The following is an 8,793-nucleotide window of genomic DNA, read 5'->3' on the forward strand; positions in this document are numbered from 1 at the left end:
TAGGGGACGTAACAGGGATTAAACTGATAAGAATAGTACTACTTAACACACCACTCATATCTGGTGGCACAGTAGGTTGCACACGCAGTGCCCCAAATTTGAAGTAGAAGGACCGACCAAGCATCTTTTTCCATCTCTCGGTTCCTAAAATCCATGCCATATACACGTCCCCTGATAGGGGACACCGCAGTGGAAGGTAACCGGCCGAAATTTCAATGCACAAAAGGCAATCCCCAACATGTACTCGATTGTGCAAAAGGAAGTAACCTTACCATGGGTCTCAGACCGCATGTCTTGTAATTCTCTGTCTGGGAAATTATCTATCAATCTATCTATCTATCAAATCTATCTATTTATCTATCAAATCTATCTATCTATCATATCTATTAAATGTATCTATTGCATCTATTGATCTATCTAATATATGTATCTATCTATCTATCTATCTATCAAATCTATCTATCTCGTGGCCGGACCGACCAAGCATCTTTTTCCATCTCCCGGTTCCTAAAATCCATGCCATATACACGTCCCCTGATAGGGGACGTAACAGGGATTAAACTGATAAGAATAGTACTACTTAACACACCACTCATATCTGGTGGCACCGTAGATTGCACGCGCAGTGCCCCAAATTTGAAGTAGGAGGACCGACCAAGCATCTTTTTCCATCTCCCGGTTCCTAAAATCCATGCCATATACACGTCCCCTGATAGGGGACGTAACAGGGATTAAACTGATAAGAATAGTACTACTTAACACACCACTCATATCTGATGGCACAGTAGATTACACGCGCAGTGCCCCAAATTTGAAGTTGGAGGACCGACCAATCATCTTTTTCCATCTCCCGGTTCCTAAAATCCATGCCATATACACGTCCCCTGATAGGGGAGGTAACAGTGATTAAACTGATACTCATACTCAGAAAACAAAGCCAGAGGGGTAGCTTTGCTATTTCGGAAAGGTCTATCTTACAAAGTCCTACACACTGAATTGGATCCTGAGGACAGATTTGTACTATTACACATAGAATTCGGAGACATCCGATTAGCACTAGCGGGAGTTTATGGTCCACTTAAAAATAAAGACAACTTTTGGTCCAAAATACATAAACATCTACTTTTTTTTACAGGGTAGGTCCTCGGTTAAAAATATTGAAACATTCAATTAATTCTATCTTGTTTTTGGAAACATCAAAACGACCCCCAGTTACCGAAGCAGACCAAAGCCTGCATGTTAGCTTTGGATGCTGAAAAAGCCTTCGGTAAAGTATTATGGGGCTACCTTTTCTCCACATTATAACACCAGCTTTTCCGGCAATATCCTTCAGGCTATCCAAAACATTTATAGAGACCAAATAGCAGCTGTCATTGTAAATGGTAGAATTGTCCCAACATTCCCCTTACATAAAGGCACTAGGCAGGGTTGCCCACTCTCCCCTCTATTATTTGACATCGTAATAGAGCCTCTTGCTCAGGCTATAAGAATGGAAACTGCAGGCTTAATGATTGGAACCCCTACCATGCATTTATCACTATATGCAGATGATATGATCTTATTCATCTCAGACCCATACTCTAATCTACCTCAGATAATGACACTAATTGAAAGATATGGCAGTATCTCAGGATACCATATCAACCAGGACAAATCAGAACTGATCTGGTAACTAGGGAAGCCCCCAAAGATATCCTTGGTTATGATTTTAAAGTAGTTTCAAAATAATTTAAATATTTCGGAATTAAGTTATCCCTTAACCCAAACTCCTGGTATGCCCTTAATTATACCTCCCTGATTTGGGAAAATAACAGATCAGTTGAATAGCTGGAAAGGTTTACCTCTCTCACTATCTGGACGAATAAACTTAGTTAAAATGATAACCTTCCCAAAATTATTATATGTTTTCCAAATGTTGCCAATTATATTCTAAAAAAAGACCTGAAAGTGTTCAATTCTTAGTCAACAAAATCACTTCACTTTCAAAACTAAAACTAATTAAACCTCATTCACTAGCAGTACTAACTCATTTAACTCCACAGCAAATACATAGACACATAGGTGAAGTATTTCCTATTAAAGGGCCTTTAAAAGCATGGAGATCACTTTGTAAGTGGCTTAAAATCCCACAAACTTGCACTAAATACCTGCCACTTAAGGGAAACCCTAACTTTATTCCTGGCCTCACTACACAACCTTTCCAAATATGGCACCAAAAAGGGCTCTGAAATATTCAACATATACTTGATGAATCAGATAACTCAATCAAGAGTTTTAGGCACTACAATCACAGTATAATATACCAAATCACATCATTTTGCATATCTCCAAATGAACAATATGTGACGGATATACTAAAAGAAGGGAACCTTCTCCAACAAACAAGATCTATTACTCAACTAGTGTCATTAATCAAGGGATATATACAATCTCTCCTATATATAGATTACTGTAAGAACCTATAAACACTTCTACTGTTGTACAGGTGGCTGAAAAGTGGTCCAACTCAGTGGAGGAGGCAGTAGACACACTGCTAATACAGACTAGCATTAAAACTCTACATAAAGTAACTCTGCCTCAAGACTTGCGAGACTCACATATTAGCTTACATAACTCCCAAGTTGTATCAGAAGTGGGCACCACAAATGGCAAATGTTTGCCCCAAATGGCAAAAATAAAACCCCAATTTGATACACTTGCTGTGGCATTGTCCTCGAAGACTGGTATTTAAAACATGGAATTCCCCTGCTATACCCACTCTAACACAGCTTAAAAATTCACCAGATGACAATTGAATTGTATGACTCAGTCGGTGACATGGCACATAGGACAACTAGCTTTATACATAAATGGGAATGCTATATGCATAGTCTACCTAAGCAACTACAAAAACAGCTATTCTATCCTTTAAGATATATAGAATGTATCCTAAACGCCAGACTTAGAGGAGAATGGTTGCTAAACTTTGATTGATAGGTTTAATACTATTGACCCTAGAGATGATTATTTGTTTTAAAGGTTGCTATAAATGAACAATATATCTGACATATCACTGGATATCACAACTGCTTGGTTAGAATCTTTTATTGTGTTATGGTTTTAGTTTAATTTTGTTTATTTGTTTGAATTGTTTTGATTTGTTTTTAAAAAAGTATAAAAACTCAGAAGACATTGCTTCTAAAATATTAACCTATGACAAGAACTAATATGTACTTCACTGAGTGCATGGACACCACAAGCTTTGAGAATATTTTCGATTGTATTCAATGTTAACTATTGTATTGTATTTAAGTGAATGTACTTCATAATTTTGCCAATGTTACTGAGATGATAAATAAAAATATAAAAAAAAGAAAGAAAAAACAGTAATGTATAACAATGTGTACTACAACATATTCACTGACTAATACCAACACGACAGGTGGGGGAAAACTATACCGTAGAGACAGTAGCATATAAGTAGCCCACAGGCTTGGAGAGCATCTATCTAATTAGACCAGACAGTTATGTAATATGGACATATATGAGATTCGTAGTTAGATGTCTCATAAACCAAGATGTCTCATAATGCAACTCAGGGGTATTAACAGGTAATATTATAGATCAAGTTTCAGGTTGACAGCCTAAACAGTCATCTTATAGCAGTAAAAACATATACATCATTGGTTAGAAGCATTATTAACTTTCAAGTTAGATAACATATAGTACATTAGTATGGTTAGTAATTAGAGGAACATTAACAACCTAAATAGCATTAGTTGTTTAAGCAATAAAAGTGACAAGTTGGAAGCCCTGTAGCAGATAAAATCTAATAAGATTGGTCATGATAAGCAATATAACATATTATATGCAAATTCAATGTACTTAAAGAGTGCTGCTCAACTATGAACTGTGGAGATTGAGTTGTGGGTAGCTTGTAAATGTAACAGTATAAACAAAGAACAGGCATATACACATATTGCTCTCAGCAGAGGCAGCAATTAGGGGGTAACTAGACAAGGACAAATAAAGCATGCTTAATGAAGAACAGGAGTCTAGGAACTATGTTGGGGAGATCAGTTACATAAGGCATATTGCAATATTCAATGCATCTTCCCCACAGGATAATTATATACATATGTAATATATGAACCCATTTTGCGGCTGGCATTGAACTCAAACTATGTATAGTCATCATGTAAGTGATTAGTCTACCAGTCTGAACTGAAATGCAAGTCACTCTAGGGGCTAGTTGATGTATCTCAACCCGTAGTTGGTGACCACTTAGAATAATAATGGAGGTCCCTCAGCCCACTCCTCTCTTATAGGCCACTGGCAGCTTACTGTGCCTTGTATTATTCTGCATAGTGGCTGCAACCTAAGGTGTGTTGTCAGTGAAAGTTATTTTCTGAAGGTTTGTAACCTTTTCTATAGTAGACCGGTCTCCCGCTTCCATTTTCTTTTACAGGTTCACTATTCAATATTAGATAAAAAAGAAAAAGACAAACCAGTAAGGAGCATAAGGAGCTTATAAAATAAGCACCTCTTCTAGGTTACTCGTTGAACCCATTCCTTGTTGTGGGGGTCGGTGCCTCTCGGCTGTGGTATGCATCCATGTTTGCCCATATCGGTAAATAGGGTAAATTTGTTTCTTAATGTGTATGGCATAGTCCGCTTCTAGGGAAGACTCCCAATGGATTCTATAGGCCACATCAGAAGGTCAGAGTGCACCCGAAATTCTCTGTGCGATCGGGTTTGTCTCAGCAATATGGCTACCTCTCCATCCTCTATCCTCTGCCATTCCAGATGGGAGATTTTCCCATATAATCAGATTGCTCTGGAGTTTCCAAGCCATATCAGGTACAAGAGGACATTCGTACCAGGTAGGTACTTTTTCTATCAGGCTGCTTAGATAGTATGCTCTGCTCGGCCATTCCACTCCATTATCAAGTGGGGCAGTTGGGACATTAGAAGGTGGCATAGTCTCCGGATGTGCAGTAGGCATATTATTTGTGCTCACAGCCTCTGAAGTGGTTTGGGTCTCATCAATCTCAGTTGCTTTGATCCTCTTGGGAGAATCTTGAGTCGGCTCCCATATCTGTGCTTCATGTCGTCTAGATGTTAGCTTGGAGTCTGCATCATATGAAGTAAGCTCTAGGATTAATCTCTGCTCTAACTTCAAAAACTGTTCACTTAGGATGTCCAAGAGTTTTCTCTCGCAACTAGGCATTTCCAATATTAGGCCTCCACGTGGGCTGGAATACGGCTGCACTTCAGAAGCTCCGGCACTAAGCTCCATGAAAAGAATGTGGGTTCTCTTTGCTTTTCAGCGTCTTTTTCAATCTCTGGGTTACCATCAGACATAATAGTTACACAGAATGAGCTGAGCTGAACAGTAAAATATGTAGTTATTTGTAATATATAGCCGGAGCTATGGTAGTATGCGACCGTCCAGTTTCAGAGCTTGCTCTGTCTCCCTAAGGGGAAACATTAAAATTTCTTGGAATGGTCTAGTCAAAGCCCAGTCCTCAATCCAATTGAGAATATGTGGTATGACTTAAAGATTGCTGAACACTGGCGGAACCCATCCAACTTAAAGGAGCTGGAGCAGTTTTGCCTTGGAGAATGGGCAAAAATCTCAGTGGCTAGACGTGCCAAGCTTATAGAGACGTAACCAAAGAGACTTGCAGCTATAATTGCTGTAAAAGGTGGCTCTACAAAGTATTGACTATGGGGGTGAATAGTTATGCACACTCAAGTTTTCTTTTTTTTTGTCTTGTTTATTTCACAAGAAAAAAATATTTAAAATCTTTAAAGTAGTAGGCATGTTGTGTAAATCAAATGATACAAACCCCAAAAAATAAATTTTAATTCAAGGTTGCAAAAAAAGCCTTCCCTTGTAATGAATAATCAAGTATTAGGCAAAATGAGAAGTTTGAATTAATGCAGGCTTTTTATGAAAATTAGTAGATACAGCTAAATTGACATTTAACCCAAAAGCAAAAAAATTTTTTATACAAAAGGATCCTGTTATACCTATAATTTACTGCCTACCAAAAGTACATAAATGCCTTCAGAACCCACTGGGTAGGCCAGTGGCCCGTATAAACTCAATTTTTCAGCCTCTTACAATTTTTTGGGATAAATTATTATGCTCCTTGTTGGAGACTGTTCCCTCATATCTGGAAGACACATCAGACTTCCTGAGGAACATTGAAAATTTGCAGATCCCCAATTATGCCTTATTTGTGAACCTAGACATTAAGAACCTCTATACCTCAATACCACGCAGAGAGGGTTTACAATGTATTAGAAATTCCCTTGAAGGGATAGAACTGTATTCCCCTAGAGAACGGATGCTAATTATGGCTCTGTTAGAAACAGTGTTGACAAAATTCTATTTCCTTTTTGAAGACTCATTTTATTTACAAACAAAAGGCACGGTGATGGGGGAAAATATGGCTCTCACGTATGCAACATTATTTGTACATGAATTTGAACTAAAGTTTCTTTACACTCATTCAAAATTTAAAAGATATTGCAAATTCTGGAAAAGGTACATCAACGACATTTTCATGATTTGGACAGGGGGACCTTCTGTCCTGAGTTTTTTGTGGAACTTAATGTTTGATGTAAATCTTCAATTTACAATGGAACATGATTACATTTAACAAAATTTCCTAGATGCAAAAGTTACAATTAGGGATAACTTGTTTATAACAGATGTTTACAGAAAACTGACAGAGAGGAATAATTTGCTTGAGTTTTCTAGTTTTCACCTCCACAGACTCTCAAGTGCCTTCATTTTAGTCAACTATTGAGGGCAAAAAGGATCATTAATGATGAGTCCAAGCCAACAATTCAATGATTTCTTTAAGAGATTTAAAACCAGAGGATATCCCACTGAATTGTTTAAAGCACACAAAAACAAAGTAACAGACAAAATTTAGGAGGCAGAATTCCACTTGTGGTGCCATATGGTAATCATGTAAGACCTTTAAAAAAGATTCTTAGAAGAAACTGGTCAATATTATCTGATGATAGAATACTAGCATCTACATTTAAGAGAAATCACAACCTCAGAGAAAACCTGGCGAGGGCAGACATTGGTTCCCACATACTAGATGAGACATAGGAGAATGTAAATATACAGAATGGGACTTCTTCATGTAATAATTGTGCCCAATGTAACTCAATTCAATCTGGCAATACTGTAACACATCCAAGATCAGGTAAACGCTTGCCAATCAGGGGAAACTACACATGTGATTCACAATTTTTGCTTTACGTAGTTAAATGTCCATGTGGTCTCGCTTATGTAGGTGAGACCACCAAATGCATAAAAGACAGTATAAGGCAATATAAAACTGCAATAGGAAAATTAGATACAAATGCACAAATTGCTCACCATTTAGTGGACAGTGTAGGTCCTCTAAGGAGGGGGCAACAGACAAAAATACTGTTTGAAAGGGAAGCATTATGAATCCAAAAATTGGATACCATGATCCCCATGGCCTAAATAGGGAAATTTCATTGGGTACATTCATATAAGGAATTAGATAGAGACAAGGTTTCAGAGCATAGTTTCACTGTATTTTTGGATTGAGACTGTGATTAGGGGGAGATAGGAACTAAAGATGGAATATATAGTTTAGAATATCTTCTTAGAAAATATTATAGATGTCAAAATTTGACAGTTAGGGTTCACATAAGAAGTACAATATAGATATACTTAGCAGATGTTAACCTAAGAATTTGTATGTAAATGTCTATATGAAGAAGAAGATATAGCACTTTGTAAATTAATATGTATGATGTGAGCACTAGCTTCTACTCTCAGTGAAATTATGCCAATTGACCACTAGATGACATTTTCCAATGATGAAAATGTGCTTAAATAGCAGGGTGACCATTCCTAGTTGAAGGGCGGATCCCGAAACGTGCATCGCCTGTGGATGACATCAGACGCTTGACTGGGCAGATGCAGCATGGATGCTGTTGTTCTTTACTATCAATGTGCAATGCAGGTTACTTCTTAGCAGAGTGGAGGATCAAGACAGCGAACACAGGATACTATGAGGAGGACTGTGCCTTCATCTACAGCATAACCCGTTAAAGCTGGGGTGAGACCACTCACAGAGCAGAGTTTACTTTTTGTGGCTGCTTACATTTAACTGGCGGACTTGGTCCTAGAGTGCCGGTGTTTGTTTCCAACTTGCCTTGATATGCTATATACAAGTTTGGGCCGTTTGTGTTCACTCCCAGCTTCTTTCACTGCAATTTTCCTGCTTAGCTTTGCATTAATCCTGCTTCAAAACTTGGCTACATCTACTCATTTTCATATAAAGCCTGCATTAATTCAAACCGATTATTTTGCCTAATGCTTGATCATTCATTACAAGGAATGGCTTTTTTTTGGTTATGATATATGCAATTATTATTTTTCACATTAAATTGTTCTCACTTTAGCCTACATATTGATTCTCATGCATGATTTAATTTTCATATTCTATCCTTTTTTGTGTGCAGGGACATTATTATCTTTTCTACTTATTATCTATGGGTGTTTGATCTGGAGTACAGCCTAGTCCCGGGTATTATTTATCCTATGTTTAGCATGTACTTAAAGAAACATATATATGTGCTTTCCTGGATTATAACTATGTATACCTATGCATACATGTGTATATATGTGTGATTAATTTCCCCATTTATCAATGGGCAATGTCAAATACTGCGATCCCAGGCAAACAGGTTAGCATAAGCAAACACTGTCCGTCCGACAGTTGACAAATATCAACCCTAGTGTATAAA

This window comes from Bombina bombina, chromosome 2, assembly GCF_027579735.1.
Source record: "Bombina bombina isolate aBomBom1 chromosome 2, aBomBom1.pri, whole genome shotgun sequence".
NCBI classification, from domain to species: Eukaryota; Metazoa; Chordata; class Amphibia; order Anura; family Bombinatoridae; genus Bombina; species Bombina bombina.